This window comes from Salvelinus alpinus, chromosome 5 (assembly GCF_045679555.1).
Source record: "Salvelinus alpinus chromosome 5, SLU_Salpinus.1, whole genome shotgun sequence".
NCBI classification, from domain to species: Eukaryota; Metazoa; Chordata; class Actinopteri; order Salmoniformes; family Salmonidae; genus Salvelinus; species Salvelinus alpinus.
The window spans coordinates 35,540,309-35,560,282 of NC_092090.1; the positions used below are offsets into that span (position 1 = coordinate 35,540,309).

The window sequence follows — 19,974 nt, forward strand, 5'->3', positions numbered from 1 at the left end:
TGTACCAAATATTAAGTTCTGCTTTTCTGATGTATCAAATACTTATGTCATGCAATAAAATGCAAATTAATTACTTAAAAATCATACAATGTGATTTTCTGGATTTTTGGATTCCGTCTCTCACAGTTGAAGTGTACCTATGATCAAAATTACAGACCTCTACATGCTTTGTAAGTAGGAAAACCTGCAAAATCGGCAGTGTATCAAATACTTGTTCTCCCCACTGTATATACACATACACAGTTTCTTCAGAAAGTATTCACACCCCTTGAGTTTTTCCGCATTTTTTTGTGTTACAGCCTGAATGTAAAATGTATTAAATGTAGATTTTGTGTCATTGGCCTCCACACATAATGTCAAAGAGGAGTTGTGTTTTTAGAAATGTTTACAAATTAAACGCTGAAATGTCTTGAATCAATAAGTATTCAACTTTGTTATTGCAAGCCTAAATAAGTTCAGGAGTACAAATGTGCTTACAAGTCACATAAATAACTTGCATGGACTCACTCTGTGTGCAATAATAATGTTTAACATGATTTTTGAATGACTACCTCATCTCTGTACCCCACCCATACAATTATCTGTAAGGTCCCTCAGTCGAGCAGTGAATTTCAAACACAGATTTAACCACAAAGACCAGGGAGGTTTTCCAATGACTCGCAAAGAAGGGCACCTATTGGTAGATGGGTCAAAATAAAAAAAAAGCAGAGATTGAATATCCCATTCAGCATGGTGAAGTTATTAATTACACTTTGACCCAGTCACTATGAAAGACACAGGAGTCCTTCCTAGGTCAGTTGCCAGAGAGGAAGGAAAAAACTCAGGGATTTCACCATGAGGCCAATTGTGACTTTAAAACAGTTACAGAGTTTCATGTGATAGGAGAAAATCAAATCAAATGTGTCACATGCGCCGCAGCAGTGAATAACAATAGCAGGGCTATATACAGGGGGTGCTGGTATAGAGTCAATGTGTCAATGTGCCAGGGTACCGGTGTCGAGGTAATTGAGATAATTATGTACATGCAGGTAGGGTTGTTAAAGTGGCTATGCATAGATAATAACAGAGAGTAGTAGCAGCGTGGAGGATGCAAATAGTCTGGGTAGCCATTTGATTAGCTGTTCAGGAGTCTTATGGCTTGGGGGTAGAAGCTGTTTAGAAGCCTTCTGGACCTAGACTTGGCGCTCCGGTACCACTTTCCATGCGGTAGCAGAGAGAACAGTCTATGACTAGGGTGGCTGGAGTCTTTGACAATTTTTAGGGCCTTCCTCTGACACCGCCTGGTATAGAGGTCCTGGATGGCAGGAAGCTTGTCCCCGGTGATGTACTGGGCCGTACGCGCTACCATCTGTAGTGCCTTGCGGTCGGCGGCTGAGCAGTTGCCATACCAGGCAGTGATGCAACCCGTCAGGACGCTCTCGATGGTGCAGCTGTAAAATCTTTTGAGGATGTGAGGATCCATGCCAAATCTTTTCAGTCTCCTGAGGGGGAATAGTCGTGCCCTCTTCACGACTGTCTTGGTGTGCTTGGACCATGTTAGTTTGTTGTTGATGTGGAAGCCAAGGAACTTGAAGCTCTCAACCTGCTCCACTACAGCCCTGTCGATGAGAATGGGGGTGTGCTAGGTACTCTTTTTCCTGTAGCCCACAATCATCTCCTTTGTCTTGATCACATTGAGGGAGAGGTTGTTGTCCTGGCACCACATGGTCAGGTCTCTGACCTCCTCCCTATAAGCTGTCTCATCGTTGTCAGTGATCAGGCCTACCACTGTTGTTTCATCAGCAAACTTAATGATGGTGTTGGAGTTGTGCCTGGCCGTGCAGTCATGAGTGAACAGGGAGTATAGGAGGGGACTGAGCACGCACCCCTGAGGGGCCCCAGTGTTGAGGATCAGCGTGGCGGATGTGTTGTTACCTAACCTTACCACCTGGGTGCGGCCCGTCAGGAAGTCCAGGATCCAGTTGCAGAGGGAGGTGTTTAGTCCCAGGGTCCTTAGCTTATTGATGAGCTTTGAGTGTTCAACACTATGGTGTTGAACGCTGAGCTGTGGTCAATGAATAGCATTCTCACATAGGTGTTTATTTTGTCCAGGTGGGAAAGGGCAGAGCAGTGTGGAGTGCAGTAGAGATGGCATCATCTGTGGATCTGTTAGGGCAGTATGCAAATTGGAGTGGGTCTAGGGTTTCTGGGATAATGGTGATGTGAGCCATGACCAGCCTTTCAAAGCACTTCATGGCTACAGACGTGAGTGCTACGGGTCGGTAGTCATTTAGGCAGGTTACCTTTGTGTTCTTGGGCACAGGGACTATGGTGGTCTGCTTGAGACATGTTGGTATTACAGACTCAGACAGGGAGAGGTTGAAAATGTCAGTGAAGCCAGTTGGTCAGCGCATGCTTTGCCAGACGGATGACCAAGAAGCAGATGGACACTCTGACAGAGCTCCAGAGTTCCTCTGTGGAGATGGGAGAACCTTCCAGAAGGACAACCATCTCTGCAGCACTCAACCAATCAGGCCTTTATGGTAGAGTGGCCAGACGGAAGCCACTCCTCAGTAAAAGGCACATACATGACAGCCTGCTCGGAGTTTGCCAAAAGGCACCTAAAGACTCTCAGACCATGAGAAACAAGTTTCTCTGGTCTGATGAAACCAAGATTGAACTCTTTGGCCTGAATGCCAAGCGTCACGTCTGGAGGAAACCTGGCACCATCCCTACAGTGAAGCATGGTGGTGGCAACACCATGCTGTGGTGAGGTTTTTCAGTGGCAGGGACTGGGAGACTAGTCAGGATCGAGGGAAAGATGACCGGAGCAAAGTACAGAGATATCCTTGATGAAAACCTGCTCCAGAGCACTCAGGACCTTAGACTGGGGCGAAGGTTCACCTTCAAACAGGACAACGACCCTAAGCACACAGCCAAGATAACGCAGGAGTGATTTCAGGACAAGTCTCTGAATGTCCTTGAATGGCCCAGCCAGAGCCCGGACTTGAACCCAATCAAACATCTTTGGAGAGACCTGAAAATAGCTGTGCAGCAATGCAGAGAAGAATGGGAGAAACTCCCCAAATACAGGTGTGCCAAGCTTGTAGCGTCATACCCAAGAAGACTTGAGACTGTAATCGTTGCCAAAGGTGCTTCAACAAAGAACTGAGTAAAGTGTCTGAATAGTTATGTAAATGTGATATTTAATTTGTCTATTTCTTTAAATATATTTGCTAAAATATTTTAAAAAATCTGTTTTGATTTGTTATGATGGGGTATTGTGTGTAGATTGATGAGGGGAAAAAAATATTGAATCCATTTTAGAATAAGGCTGTAACATAACAAAATGTGGAAAAAGTCAAGGGGTCTGAATACTTTTCGAATGCACTGTAAATGACAGAGTGAAAATAAGGAAGCCTGTACAGAATAACAATATTCTAAAACATGCATCCTGTTTGCAATAAGGCACTAAAGTAAAACTGCAAAAAATGTGGCAAAGAAATTAACTTTATGTCCTGAATGCAAAGCGTTATGTTTGGGGCAAATCCAACACAACACATCACAGAGTACCACTCTTCATATTTTCAAGCATAGTGGTGGCTGCATCATGTTATGGGCATGCTTGTCATCAGCATGGTCAGGGAGTTTTTTTGTTTTGGATAAAAAGAAACGGAAGACAGCTAAACACAGGCAAAATCCTAGAGCAAACCCTGGTTCACCTTTCAGCAGGTCAATAACTTAAAACACAAGGCCAAATATACGCTGGAGTTGTGGACAATTTCAAATGGACTAGTTATAATTTTGACTTACATCGGCTTTAAAATCTATCGAATTACTTGAAAATGGCTGTCTAGCAATCATTAACAACCAACTTGACAGAGCTTGAAGAATTTAAAAAATAATTATGTGCAAATATTGTACAATCCAGGTGTGCAAAGCTCAAAGAGATTTACCCAGAAAGACTCACAGCTGTAATCACTACCAACGGTGATTCTAATGTGTATTGATTCAGGGTTGTGAATACCTACTGTTTGTAAATGAGATATTTCTGTATTTCAATAAATTTGCTAACATTTCTAAAAACATGTCTTCACTTTGTCATTATGCACCCATCTACACACCCATCTACACACCCATCTACACACCCATCTACACACAATAACCCATAATGACAAAGTGAAAAAAACATATTCAATAACTGTTTAATTCAGACTAACACAACAAAATATGGAATAAGTCAAGGGGTATGAATACTTTCTGAAAGCACTGTGTATACCAACAGTGTTTTTGCAATTATTTATAATTTGTACCAATGTTTCTTCACGCAAGAGAGCTGATGCCAACTTTTGTTGTCACAAGACAGATTCTTTGCTAAAATAACCTTTTTTAAAAGTCAATCCCCAGCTCTTTAGTTGAGTGATAGACAAGATGACCCTGTGTTTGTGCAGCCAATTAAATCTCCTCCATCCATCTATCCATCCACAAACTGTAGAGAAGCATTTCATCTGCACTTGGAGTACTTGGTGTGATTGTTTTGTTTGCCCTACATGAGGATAACTTCCCATGTATTTATTTATGAGGGGGCTAACCAATTACATTGTGATTGCAGAGCTGCAGGCTGTGGTGTGGCCCCACACACCCCAGCCTGACTCCACCCACATTCACACACAAACACAAACACCATCAAAATAAATAAAAGAAACTAATACCATGAATGGTGCATCCTTTGCTTGTGTTGTTTTAGTCTGGTCTTTTCACTATTATCATGCCCAACAATTAACTCAATGTGTTTGTAACTCTTTTACCACTGAATAGATTACTGGTGCATTCCATGTATGAATTACTATTGTCTCATGATGAATCATTTACAAATAGTTTTACTCTCTCCAAAATCTGTCAAAATAAGCCCCATGCATTTCTATGGGCTTATTTTGGACCGAAGCTTGTCACCTGCCTTCCTGCCTTTGGGACAACTCCCATTGTTAGGGCAGAGACATGAGCATCTTGTCATTATATACAGATCTCTGACTTAACTAAGTGCAGTCGGTCAGGACAACCAGCCAGCTCGGCACTGTGTCTCTGGGTTCGCCTGTCTCCCCTGTGGATCAGGTCTCTCTGGGTTCGCCTGTCTCTCCTGGATCAAGTCTCTCTGGGTTCGCCTGTCTCCCCTGTGGATCAGGTCTCTCTGGGTTCGCCTGTCTCCTCTGTAACTCAGGTCTCTCTGGGTTCGCCTGTCTCCCCTGTGGCTGTGTCTCTCTCGTGAATCTCTAATTGAGGGCCACTTCAGGGTGTGCACATTTGTGTGAAAGTAGGTAGTTATGCATGTAGATATAAATATGTTTTTCCAGTAGTTTGGTCTTCATCAGTTGCTTCCACTTAAAACTCCCCTCTGGAAATACAAGCTGTTACGTTTTAAATTGACTGTTTTTTCTTCTTCTATGGTAGATGCCTACTTTGAATTACTGGTGTTCTTGTATAAAAGCTGGAACATCTATAATCAGGTATTTTAGTGCAAAGGCTTACCTCTAATGGTTCTGCTTGCCTCCGCAGATATGAAATACGTTACGAGCATCTCATCTCCCACGGTTAAATAGCTGATCTATTAAAAAATGGTAACAAGCTCGTTTCTCAGGAGAAAATAACAGAACAAAGACTTGCGCGGCATATGTTAGCTCCTCAAAGTCAGGTATTTTTCATGTGGGCCCTGTGAGAGTGATTAGCTGTGATTTGGCTGTCTTTTTGTACCAGGATTCAGGGCCAGTACACATTAAGAATGATTGCATCCTAACTCCAGCTTATTTAACCAGAGCCAAAAAGCACATAAATCCACAAAAGGTATCTATTTCATATCTACTGCTATGGCAATAAAGACATTATAGCTCTGGGTGTATTTTCCAATAGTTTTGAGCATTCGTTTTAAATGTGTTCACTACACACAAAAAAATGTCACATGAAAAGATGATCATGCACTTTCCCTCCCCGTGGAGTTTTGTAATAATCCCTTTTAACATCATAATATTGTTATTAATGGGCTACTATTTGACCTTCAGTGCATCCAGTGCTTTTTAAAAATTATTATCACAAATGAACAGAAATGACTATTAACAGAGGAATTAACAGAGATGACAGGCTAACGTCTAGTAAAATATTTTTTCTGCGGCGAGAGTAAAGTTGCTTTAAATACCTACCGCCTTTGGATTAGTGCTGTCACAGCATACATCTGTTCCATATGGTAAAACACAGCCCCTCCACCTCCAGCTTACTTCTTTATAGATTTGATTGACATCCTCCTTCTTTTCCTTTGTCTGTTTTCCATTCTGTTAGCTGTGCCTGTCAGTGTGCTAAACCAGGCAGGAGCCAGCACCCTGAACAAGACCCCGGTGCCCTCACCTCACTGAATCTGCTTTCTCTCTCTCTCTTACAGGATGAAGGGCCACAACACCTTATTTCCACAAGTGCAGTATAAAGTACAAAGACTTCTTGCTCTGCTACATATCATGAAAGAAGGGTGGTCCCTTGATTCTGCTGGAAGAATAGCTGGAGAAGATTGGGTGACTGACGAGGAGAAAGAACCCGGAGATTCTTGTTTGTTTCTTTTAGCAAATGCCTCTTTTTTTCCCTGTTTTGCTTTGGCGTCTGTGGAAGAGGATTTTTTGCAGAGACCAACTTTTTGCTGCTGTTTTTTAGACAAGATGGAAAACCTTTATAGACACATTATGCTCAAAGCATGCATACTGACACCGGTATATATAGACATGAACACACTCTTACCAAACACACAGCTTACCAAACACACATGCATATATACAGACCAACACACACACACAAATATTCTCTCAGACATCCTACAGTGTACATACATGTATGTGCATATGCCAACTCAAACACATACACACACACACACACAGACATATACACACACCAGCCTGCTGCCATTATGGTTTCCGTGCCTACACAGGTGATGTGCTCTGTGACAGGGCGAGCTCTGAGTAAAGAAGAAGAGAAATGGAGAATCCAGGAGAATTTACATGCATCATTCCTTAGGAAATAGGGACCAAAGGACTTAACGCTTTTTAAAAGAATATAAATATATACATATATATATATATATATATTTAAAAAACTCTTACCTTGTAGCTGCAAGTATTACAATTTAATAGTAGTCAAAATAAATAATTAAATCAATATCCAGTGGCCTAAGTAAGAATAAAAAGATAAAGGAAATAATGTATACATAGAAAAAAAAGACAAGGAAACGTAGTAAAGGGGCTGATTATTATGTTCTGGTTGCTGTTTTGCCACCAGTTAGTAGATTAGAAAATGTAGAATACTAGAAAAGTAGATTTGCTCTTTTTTGCTGTTGTTTTTTTTTAAAGAAAAAAATACTTGAACTTGTAAAGTAAGGGGAGGGATGAAAAAGAAAAAAATCTTAATTTTGTCTGTCCCGTCCCAGTGGGCTTTGGGGCATTGGGGTCTCTCTCTTGGATGTTACGGTCAGGCCGCTGGATATGTCCCTCTTCATGGTGTACAACTCACTCACAGCACTATCTGACAGCTATAAAGGAACTGTTTTTGAGAAGAGGGGGAAGAAGAAGAGAAAAGACAGATGGACCTTCCTAGTGTCTGTGCTGGACAGGGTGCACATATGAGAGGCTTATTTCCCACAAGCCTTTGTGTTCAAGCGACAATCCACTGTAAAAACCAAGCAAATCGGACATGGTGTGTTCTTTTCTGTTGAGCTTTTTTATTACGACAGGGAGTGTACTATTGTAAAAAGTATTAAAGAAAGGCATAAGGAGAAGCTTCTGCAAACGAGATGGACTAATGGACAAAAATGAAGGCAAGCAGAGAAGAAAATGATTGAGTTGATAGCTACTGAAACTGCCAAAAGAGTGGACTCAACAGTATAACAATGAATTGGCTCTCATGGTGTTTGAGTAAAATAAAAAAAATAGACCCATTAAAAATAACCACGTTATAGGCAAGAGGGAGAAAGAGAGAGAGAGGCCAGGGATATTTATGTCCGCTGAAGCCGTTCTAAAGCTCTGGTGAGATTGAGAAACATCGCCTCATCTCCCCGGCTGCAGAACAGATACAAGCAGAACTTGCTCTGAAAGACACACAAGATTTATGGATGGCAAAACAGTGGAAGCTTTTAGAGCTCATTTAGCTGTGTCGTATATAATGTACATGCCACTGTTAACATGTTCCCTCCCTGACCTGCTTTTTTTCAAATGTTATATAATGAGCCTGTGGAAAAACCTACCTATCCGTCTCAACCTAACCTAACACAGTCTGAATTACAGCCATACAACCGCCATCATTCAGCTCCTCCCTGCCAATCCATGCCTAGCAGAACACAGCTCTGAACTCTTAACTTGTCAGGCTTTGAGTTAGTGTCTATGAGCCCTTTATTTTGTGGTGGATGCAGCTGGCCCCTCTATATGAAAACCAGATCAATATGTTTGCGTTGAGTCTCGAGGAAGGATAAGATGGCAAGTCATTCACTGTCCACACTTCCTCAAGTTCTCTCAGTAGGACACCAGCTCTCCCCCTCCCTCCCTCACAACTCCCTGAGAGCTGACTGAAGGCATATGGAGGGGGAGGCAGAGCTGGACAGGGAAGAGAAGGCGAGAGGAGAGTGGGAGAAGTCAACAGCCAAACCCTGATCTCTGAGCCCTACTCCACGCCAGCATGTCCAACCTTGTCTTTCTTTATCCTTCAAAGTGATGCTCCTTGGAATTATCCCCCGGGGGACCAAATCCATGCAATCAAAAGCAACAACCCCCCCCCCCCAGCACCACCACCACCTAGCCAAACACCATGTATCTGTGCTGCCTAGCTCTTTGGGAAAGGGATTGAAGGGTTGATAAGGAATCACTTGGCATGTATTAGGTACCTGCTGCCTTCTGTCCAGCCTGTCTCTGTTTACCTCTGGGACTTGCTCTCCAAAGCAGAGCGGACGCATTCCAAGTCACTGACTGAAAGCCCTGCCTGCCTGCATCACACAAGACACATCTGCAGTACAATGACTTTCATTGTCTTTCTCCCAGCTGCTTAAAGACAACACCATGCCACTCTTTCTGTGAGCGAAGAAGTCTTGGATTTGTCCTGATTTGTATCCTTGATTTCACCATACCACACTACTGTAATGAATGTTAGCGTCTGACTTTGTGTTTGTGTTCCTCTGCTATGAAGAGACACTGTTCTGTTCCATCATGCCTTCCAGAACCCCAACCTAGCTGTTCATAGCCTGGTTCAACCAGACTGAACTCTGCACTCAACAATGGTGGGTTAAGTCTGGTTTTACCAGGCTATGCTGTTCAGCTGTTCCCCTGGAACAATGTTTCAAACCAACTTGCAGTTCAGTGTTTGGCTTCAGTAGCCTTCAATTATCTCTTCCTCCGTATTAGACATGCTATTTCACCTTTCCCTCTAATCACGTTGTAATAGTGAGGCTCTATACATTAACACCAACCAAGTGAAAAGTCATCTGCATAATCACCTGGACCAAATTACAGTGGGGATGGTCCCTTGAATGCTCTGTGATGACAGAAGGTAGATTAGAGAGAATTATGTTTGTAGCGGCTCCCTGGCAAGGATGCCGACAGCTGACCTGGCACCGATATCACCGCAGCCCTATTTATGATGGAGATGGGATCCAGGAAGATGGATAAAACCCTCCATATCATAGCTACTCTGGGTATTAATGTTGGATATTTGATTGGCGTGGGTATAGATTATGTTGAAAATAAGGCAAAAGAGACTAGGTTTGAAATATTTCTCCAGGCATAAAAGCTACTGAACAATAGCAGGTTGAAATGGGTAGCAGACAACCAACTAGTCCGTTGAAAAACCCTCAGTTCCGCCGTTGCAGCTGCCTGCCGGGTGGCCCATGTTATTGTACATCAACTTTCAGCACATAATTGTGTCTCAACAATCTCCTCAGAGGCCGCCATTTTCCACACAACAACCTGCTCTAAAAATGTTGAATTTTTCACGGCAGTATCACAGTCGGGACACCTGCAAAGCACCGAATACTGTTCAGAACAGGAAGAACGGTATTGGTGAAGCACAGTAGTTATTTTGAATCAAAATTATGCCCATTGAAAAAACAGTGGCAGCTTTGGTCGTGGGTTGTCTCAGCTTCCCTTCAAACACAGTAAAAACACTCAACCTTCAGTTGTTATGAAGTCAGCAGAACATGTAGGAACTAGGAAGCGACAAGAATTCATGTGAAGTAGGTCAATATGAATGCATGTTCTTCACAGCAGCCCTTTTGTGCTCATTATTTACGTAATGCTGAATTAATCAATAGGAAACCTAATGTTCCGTGAGCGATGAAATCTCCTATGCTTGTCTCTCTGCCGCTTCAAAAGCACCTCGTGCCAGACTAGTCCCATTAGCCTCACCACGAGCCCTCTGATGGCTCCTACACCAGATATATGCTGCACACCCCTACAGTCAACTTAGAGCAAGGTTAGGTTCAGCCTAGGTCCAATCCCCTGCCCAGTCTTATATTCCCTGCTTGGCTAACGTGCTACGCTCGTATAGCCTTTCTGCTGCACCAGGGAGCTGCAGAAACGTGCTTGGGAAGGCTAGATTAGACAATGTTAAATCAGGGAGCTGTTAGAACGAGGGTCCTCTTATTGCTCGTCCACACAGGGGAGGAAGGTTATTAGTGTGACATGCAGTGAAAACAGAAATAGCTGCAGTGAAGCCAGTCTCTTCCTTCTACAGAAGTCTGCCAGCTCAGCCCATCTCTGGCCCTGTCTGGCCTTTAGTCAACAATGTTAACTTAGGAGTGACTCGCCTTACGCAGGACTGAAAGCCACCCACTCATGTTAAAATGAGAATATTTAGATTGACATGATAGGTTATTGCTATTGTTAGTTCTACTCACTTTAGTAATCTGTTTGGAAATACAGTACCAGTCAAAAGTTCGGACACACCTTTCTTTATTTTGTCTATTTTCTACATTGTAGAATAATAGTGAAGATATCACAACTATGAAATAACACATATGGAATAATGTAGGAACCAAAAAAAGTGTAAAACAAAACAAAATATATTTTACATTTGAGATTCTTCAAATAGCCACCCTTTGCCTTGATGACAGCTTTGCACACGCTTGGGATTCTCTCAACCAGCTTCACCTGGAATGCTTTTCCAACAGTCTTGAAGGAGTTCCCACATATTCTGAGCACTTGTTGGCTGCTTTTCCTTCACTCTGCGGTCTAACTCATCCCAAACCATCTCAATTAGGTTGAGGTCGGTTGATTGTGGAAGCCAGGTCATCTGATGCAGCATTCCATCACTCCCCTTCTTGGTCAAATAGCCCTTACATAGCCTGGAGGGGTGTCGGGTCATTGTCCTGTTGAAAAATAAATGATACTCCCACTAAGCGCAAACAAGATGGGATGGTGTATCGCTGCAGAATGCTGTGGTAGACATGCTGGTTAAGTGTGCCTTGTATTCTAAATAAATCACAGACAGTGTCACCAGCAAAGCACCCCCACACCATCACACCTCCTCCTCCATGCTTCACGGTGGGAACTAAACATGTGGAGATCATACATTTACCTACTCTGAGTCTCACAAAGACATGGCAGTTTGAATCAAAAATCAAAAATGTTGACTTTTCAGACAAAAAACACATTCCCACCGGTCTAATGTCGATTTCTTGTGTTTCTTGGCCCAAGCAAGTCTCTTCTTCTTGTTGGTGTCCAAATTTCTTGGCAGCAATTCGACCATGAAGGCCTGATTCAAGCTGTCTCCTCTGAACAGTTGATGTTGAGATGTGTCTGTTACTTGAACTCTATGAAGCATTTATTTGGGCTGCAATTTCTGAGGCTGGTAACTCTAATGAACTTATCCTCTGCAGCAGAGGTAACTCTGGGTCTTCCTTTCTTGTGGTGGTCCGTCCTCGTGAGAGCCAGTTTCATCATAGCACTTGATCGTTTTTTTTTCAAAGTTCTTGAAATTTTCCGTAATGACTGACCTTCATGTCTTAAAGTAATGATGGAATCATTTCTCTTTGCTTATTTGAGCTGTTCTTGCCATAATATGGACTTGGTCTTTTACCAAATAGGGCTATCTTCTGTATACCACCCCTACCTTGTCACAACACAACTGATTGACTCAAACGCATTAAGAAGGAATGAAATTCCACAAATTAACTTTTAACAAGGCACACCTGTTAATTGAAATGCATTCCAGGTGACTACCTCATGAAGCTGGTTGATAGAATGCAAAGCATGTGCAAAGCTGTCATCAAGGCAACGGGTGGCTACTTTGAAGAATCTCAAATATAAAATCTATTTTAATTTGTTTAACACTTTTTTGGTTACACCATGATTCCATATGTGTTATTTCATAGTTTGTCTTCACTACTATTCTACAATGTAGAAAATAGTCTAAATAAAGGAAAACCCTTGAATGAGTAGGTGTGTCCAAACTTTTGACTGGTACTGTATGTAAAATATAATATAACAAAAACATATTTATGGTCATGTCAACGGTCACTGTAATGTCTGACCTTCTCATGTAACATTAGCACCTGTGAGGCAGTTATTCACATTTCTTAACCTCTGGTTATTCTACCTCCTCTACTGGCTCTAGTTATAATGCCTTCCTAGTTTGCATTCCATAAAGTCTGTCCTCATGAGGAGTTAGAAACCTCAGAGCTCCGAGGCTGACAGAGGGGCAGGATAACCAATCCTAAGAGCCGAAGAGGTTGACTAAGAGACTAAGAGGCTAGATAACCAATCACCTGAGCTCTGAAGCTGGCGGATGGGTTGAATAACCAATCCTAGTGGGCGAAGAGAGGTCTGCCTAGCATGTCTAGCAGACCCCAGCCCCTGGGTGTAGAGAACACTCACCCTAAAATAGCAGTGATTGTCAAGGAAAGGAAGTGAAATGTAATTGACTGAAAGTGGAGAGATAATTAAAGGAACCTGTTGGACAGGAGGGAGAAATTAATGGCTCTCATTTAATAGCTGCTTTGGGAGAAAAGGAGAGCTTTTCCGTCATCTCGCTTAGCTAACGCAAAAAGGGTTTTTCGCTGTGGAAATGGGATTTTAGCTGAGAGGGGAAGTGAAGTGGGTTTGGGGGGGGGGGGGGGGGCTGGATGCTAAACTGAAACTCCACAAAGTCACCTCAATACTCAGGGCATCAGGCGCTATGATGTCATGATTAGTGGAAACTTTTAGAGCCTTGCCTTCCCCATGGGCCCTGCCTGCCTTGTCAGGCTGGGGAGGAATAAGAGCTGCGTATTCACCCAGAGGCGCTGAGAGTATGGTGGGAGCTGGGGGAGCATGTTGGACCTCTGCCACGGCAGCTGGAGTAGCCAGAGACAGGATCACACTGTCAGTCAGTCAGGGGGAGTGCTGTCTGTCATTGAAACATTAATGCCTTGGATCCATCAGGTCATCATGCAATTTTAAAAGACACTAAAAGGAAGACTTTGATCCTATCATAAACAACATAAAGAGCAGTCAATCACAGAAAAGTGTGGGATCATGTTTGACAACAAAGCTGGAGATTCAAATAAAAAAATGGAGACAGAATTTTTTATTCCTTCATGTAAATAATAGAACACAGAAACAAATGAGTCAGGAAGTAAGAACTGTACAGTAGAGAGGTCTGTCTATAGTAGTCACCTGGCTGTGTGGGACATTGATGTCACTATAAAACGTATCCACAGCAGTGCAGGGAATCTTTGGAGAGGGTGGGACTTTTTAACACTTTGGCCTTTTTGGTTACTGAGTAAACATGAATGAATATGCACTATACCCTCAGCTGAACACCACCCAACATAACAGGGAGAGGATAGCAGAGATCTGATTCTAGATGATTTAGTAGGGCTTCAATTCCAGCCTGGAGCAATCCATTAATTAGGTTTACACTGACACATCATGATATTTCTGACAGTTGAAAGATTGCCTGTGCACTAGCTAATTGGATTAGTCCAATTGGAGCTGATTAGACGGATAGATGTGACCTCAAATACGTGACGAGTAGGCCCGCCCCTCAGTCTGCTGCGTGCCGTGCAGAGGAGCATGTGATAGTGACAGCAGCCGTTAGTTCGCTAGTCGCTAGCTAGCTTGCCACCGGGGCTGGGCGGCGTCCGCCAGTCACCGCTATACTCCACAGCTCCACGGTTATGGGCGGAAGGGGGTGAGGGTTTGCCAGATTAGAGCTGAAAACATATTTCCATTTGATCCAAACACAGAACACAGGTGTATGATGAGAAAGAGAGAGGATTGGGCCAGGTGAGCCGGATGCACTGATACTAGAATGAATGACCACCCTGCAGATCTCCCTGCCTCTGTGGCCTGCCCCTGCCTCTGCTCTCCCCACGGCCCGAGTACACAGCTGCCTGCGGTACTCCTGTACATATTACATAGCTTATTTTTTAATTCTGTTAAGGCTTCTTTATAGACGACCGTACAATAAATCATGTTGAAAAAAAAGAAAGAAATAGTTAATATATTTCACTGACTACGAGAAGGAAACTATGAAATAATTTATCAAAAACAGTAGAGAAAAACAATTTTTATTTCTTGTATATTGAAGAGCTGATGTTAAAATGGATTTTATATTCATGTTGGTAAATGTTTCTTTTTTTTCCCCATTCTCTTATGTTTTCTGTTTTGTTATCTGCTGAAGCTGGGATGGACCCACTGTCTCAAGGTTTATTCTGAGATGCTTTGAAGATACATGTTGAAGGGGCATTTTGCTACACAATCCCCATATGGAATTACATGTAAATGGGCAAGTTTAAAGATATGTTGTTGACAGAAAGCTCTTACATTCAGTACAGGAATTAAGATACTGGACCGTAAAGGATGATAAATGGTCATGTGGATTCATAAAGATGAAACCATTGCACAACACAATTTCGAGAGGATGCATCGGATGTATGTAATTGCACGTTCAAAAGGATTTCATTGTAGTCCTTCTGTTCTTTTGGAAAACCTCAGAACATTTGTTGCCAGATTTGTTTTGAAAAATAAGCTGTCATTTAACATGACCATTGTCTTTAAGCCATACATTTCTCCTTTGTTTGATTATTTCTTTCATCTTAGAATTCATTTTTATTCTTGAAAAAGAATCAGAGACAAACTCTTTTATTTTCATCTTCTCTGCATGCGGGAATTTTCTCTCAGAGATAATTTCTGAAGAGCTATTTCAACATGACTGGACTATCTTGTATATAATAACTGTGGTTGACTCCAACACCACTGAAGAAAATGTGCCAATAACAGATTGAAAGTTCCACTACACTGTTTTGGCCAAGTCAGGTCAACCCGTGGCGTTGACACCAAACTGATCAAAAGAGGGAAGTCTGCCTTAAAACACATTCATTCTCTCTGACGGTACTACCTTCAAAAACGTACCACATACATTGTATTCTGGGGATGCCAATGCTAGTTCTTTTCCATTTTTCATAAACATGCTCTGGTTTTTCCTTGCAGAGATGAGATTCTGTTAAATTGAAATGCAGCTGTCAGTTGTAAAGATTGCCTTGTGTCAGTTTTGCCTCAATCCCACTTCTGACACCAATAAGGACGGGATCATACAGTATAGTTACATTTCCATCGGTTACATGGACCAAATTTTATCACATGAAACCAACAGAGCAGAGTTTCCCTAACAAAACATGAAATGAGAGCCTTTGTGCAACCATTCATATATGAAGGAAAGCGAAAATCATCCACTGTACTTTGCTTCAAGAGACATTACATTCCCAGCTTCGCTCTCGCATTTCATCCACTTGATTTTACTTCTGTCAGACAAATAAAACATGTAATTTTATGTAATTTATCATAATTTATTTTAGGCACTTATTAGTTCATTTATTTATAATATTTTAGTTGAATGATATAATTGTATATCTTTCTCATTTTTACTTGAACGAAGTCAGTTGATTATCTTTTTTTTCTCAAAACAGAACTGTAAATTGACTTAGTGTTGACACGGGTCTGTTTTTCCCTAATTCGGGGTGGTTTCTCCCATAGTGCTCCTGAACTGTAGTTCTCTAGTTCATTATATTCTGCTTAGACTAAAATAAAGCACAGTCCTGTAGAAGATTGAGCCTGCATTGTCCTCTTTTTATTGATTCAATCATTTACAGTCAACTAAAGTCTGCTGAACTTGGAAGAGCATGCCATGACATGGCCTTGGTTGGTATAGCTGTAAAACATTTTGTCATTTGATATACAGTAATCCCTCGTTTATCGCGGGGGTTACGTTCCGAAAATGACCCGCGATAAGTGAAATCCGCGAAATAGAAAACTTTTTTTTTTTTACAATTAGCAACTATTACATGTATACAAATACAGTGACTCACGTGTAGGCCGTTTCACTGCTCTTCAGACTGGGCCGCTGCATCCTGACTGCGCTCTGCAGTGTTCTCTTCTTCTGAAGCCCGCGGTGCAGGTGTGTTTGTTCGGGAGAAGAACATAGTGATAGGCAGCTGTTGTCGCTCTTTTTTCTTCTTTGCAAAAAGATCCTTGTACACCGACATGCCACCATCGATTACGTTGGAGAACTGTAATGAACGGCTCATCAAAGGGTCCCATTCCTCAGCTACTCGCTTAAGTTCAGTGGCCATTCGCACCATGGTTGCTAAGCGACCAAGCGTTAGTCCTTCCTTCCTTCCTGGCCAACTTAATGTAAATTTGCCAAGCTGTTTTATGTACGTACACATAATATACACAGAATGCATTTAGAATGTGACACTGTATTAATTGAGATAATAGTGCTAACCATATCTGAATACCAAATTAGATGAGAAGGTTAGTAGAAAATTGTTTAAAAAGGACGAATAATGCATAATAAATGGAACGGAGATTGGGAGTGGGAGGGGAATAAATTGTGAATTGATTAACCTGAAATGGATATTCCATCTACCTCTGAGGTGTTACAGTTGAAACAAAACCCAGGTGCACGAAGGATTTTTGTGAGTTAGCATCTGACTAATAAGAAGTAAACGATCAATAGATGAATCAATGAATTTGATCTCGTAGACCATAATAACAAAGGAAAAGGAAGGAAGGAGATATTTGTGGTGCAGACAGAAGCTTCAGTAATGTTGAGCATGTCTGTGGTAACTAAGTGACCTACTTATGGACCAACTCTCCTCCGCTTTTGTTATCCCTAAAGAGTGAGGACACCAGCCATGACACATCACACGTCACAGCCCAGTTCAAAGGTTACACTTAGTTGGGTCAAAGACAATTTTACTCTTTCTTTTGAGTATCTCTGGTTGGACAGCACAACATCCCAGAATAGAGTATGCCACCCAAGGGACTTCAATGACCACATAGTCCCCAAAGACACTAAAGATATCTCTTGTTTATTTGCCCCCTGGTACAAAGAGAATATTATCGGTGTGGAAACAGATTTATAGTGGTTAAATCTGCAGACGATAAAAAAGCAAAAGGCCCAGTTGGGACAGTAACTCGTAGCCATCACACGGTGACTCCTGATCTGTGTCCCTGGAGACTTCCTCATTGTGCTGCCGACAGTCCATGATTCCTCATGACAAAACTGGATAGATCCTCGAGTGAGTCTTTGCAGAATTATTTCTGTCTTTTCGATTGCGTCTCTCTCCTACCCCTGAGATTTCACAGTGTTGCCTCTGAGCTATAAGCTTCAGCAGTTAGCTACCACTGTCGATACTCAATCTGTCCTGTTTCCCCTGAAGCCAATGAAACACAGCTAACGGGCTTTTGGTTTGTTTGTTTTCGGGGAAGGAGGGGTGTGAGTGAAAGAAGATAGAACATAGAATACTACAAGAACACTTCCATCTGTACTCTTCAGAGTGTAGAATTAAGCAATACTGCACGAATGTAACGGCAGCCTTCCTCCTCTTCGTCTGAAGAGGAGGTGTAGCAGGGATCAGACCAACACGCAGCGTAGCCAGTGCTCAACATGTTTAATAAAAACGAATAAACAGTGAACACTCAACAAATAACAAAATGTGGCAAACCGATACAGTCCTAGCTGGTGCAGAGAAAACACAGAGACAGGAAACAACCACCCACAAATCCCCAACACAAAACAAGCCACCTATATATGATTCCCAATCAGAGACAACACAAAACATCTGCCTCTGATTGAGAACCTCATTAGGCCAAACATAGAAACAGACAAACTAGACACACAACATAGAATGCCCACCCAGCTCACGTCCTGACCAACACTAAAACAAGCACAACACACAAGAACTATGGTCAGAACGTGACAACGAAGAGGTCTGCTATATGGCCATTTCCCCACGGCTAAGGGCTGTTCTTATGCATGACGCAACGCAGAGTTCCTGGATACAGCCCTTAGCCGTGGTATATTGGCCATATACCACAAAGCTCTGAGGTGCCTTATTGCTATTATAAACTGGTTACCAACATAATTAGAGCAGTAAAAATACATGTTTTGTCATACCTGTGGTATACGGTCTGATATACCACGGCTGTCAGACAATCAGCATTCAGTGCTCGAACCACCCAGTTTATAATACCAATTAAAGACTAGTTGAAGATAAAAGAAATACATTTAAAAAGCTGTTATGTGGGAGATAATTAAAGAGATGGATGTTTTTATGTTTGGTTGTCAACTATTATGAGAAAGAGTCAGATTGTTTCGACAATGTTAATTAGAAATGCCTCCGTATGGGTTATCCTCAATTAAAAGATCCCCACTTTTTCAAGCAGGAGAGGTGTGGTGAGTTCTCCCCGTTCTCTCAACCTTACACCTCTTCAGTTCCCTCCTTCGTATGAGTATGACACACACCTACTTCTCTGATAAGTGAGAAGTAGACACACCTGATAGGTTGATACAGTCTGGAATCCTAATTAGAGGTGAGAGAGAAAAAAATAAATTTACTTTTAAGTAACTTTACAAGAATTTACAGTAACATACCTTGTTTTACAGTAACTTACAAGTAACTGGCTGCCAGTAAGTTAACGTAAAAACAACATTACTTTTTTTACTGTGTAGCTATGTTGTTTTGGTTATGTCGTAGTCTGTTGTAATATTCACCATATTGACTTATTATTGGTCATTTAGCATGCATTTAGCATGCATTTAGCATCCATTTAGCATATGATGTTAATGGTCCTTTAATGTATCTTTTCTCCATTAGGGCTCCCAAGCATGTCTCTCTGGCAACCTCAACCAGGCCTATTAGCATGTCCTTGTAATGGGTAACAGGTTGGAAACACTAATCATAGGCTATGCCACTCAAAAGCCTCTATTTGTTCACAATAGTCTATTCAAGGCTGAGATCAGTCTAGAATAACTCACAGCCCTCTGTAATCCCCTGTAAAGTACTGGTTGCTTTGTGCATCTTTCTGTCCCTGGAGGGGTCTCTAAAATGACAGGAGAAAGGGCTATGCGTTTTCGAATCCATCCCTCTTAACATGTAGATTCTGAAATAACAAAGGCTTATAACTAAATGGAAGTCTAGAGTGGACCCTGGGTAAGCATAGCTGCCCAATCATTTTAATCCTATTTTGTTTTACAAAAGCTTAATCAATATCTAATCAAGGAGAATACAGCGTTGCCGTCTCTTACAGAGCTCTTTGTTGTTAGAGGTGAGGTTTCCATGGTGACTGGCCAGGTGTGGAGAGCTTAGACCTTTGCTGGTATTGACGGAAATTAAGAAGCATTGATGAGACTTGAAGATGTTGGGATTGAAAGGGGGAGATAATTAAAGAGAAGGATGCAGCAACAGCCAGCGAGGGGCTCGGTATAGATCTAGACGGACAGGTGGACATGCATGCTTAAACCATTATGTCCACTCTGCTTTTCAATAGGATAGAAATAACAACAGACATGAATATGAAAGTATAGGTTTTATACAGAGGAGCTGTATATTTATGTACAGTAATAACAGGCCAGAGTCTAGACGATTCTGCCGTATTTCGGCATATTTTAAATGGTGAAATTATGGTATGAAGTATTCATTTCCATTGCAATTTCCTA

At 41.9% G+C, this 19,974-nt stretch overlaps 1 protein-coding gene across 26 annotated transcripts in view; it reads left to right on the top strand.

Moving 5' to 3' along the window:
• LOC139576009 (CUGBP Elav-like family member 4) overlaps positions 1-16,080 on the top strand; it is a 178,188-nt gene extending 162,108 nt beyond the window's left edge. For all 26 annotated transcript variants that reach the window (XM_071401567.1, XM_071401572.1, XM_071401570.1 and 23 more), the window contains exon 13: positions 6,407-16,080. The gene's annotated coding sequence lies outside the window, so the exon portion shown is untranslated. The remainder of the gene's footprint in view (positions 1-6,406) is intronic.
• The last annotated feature ends 3,894 nt before the right edge of the window (positions 16,081-19,974 follow it).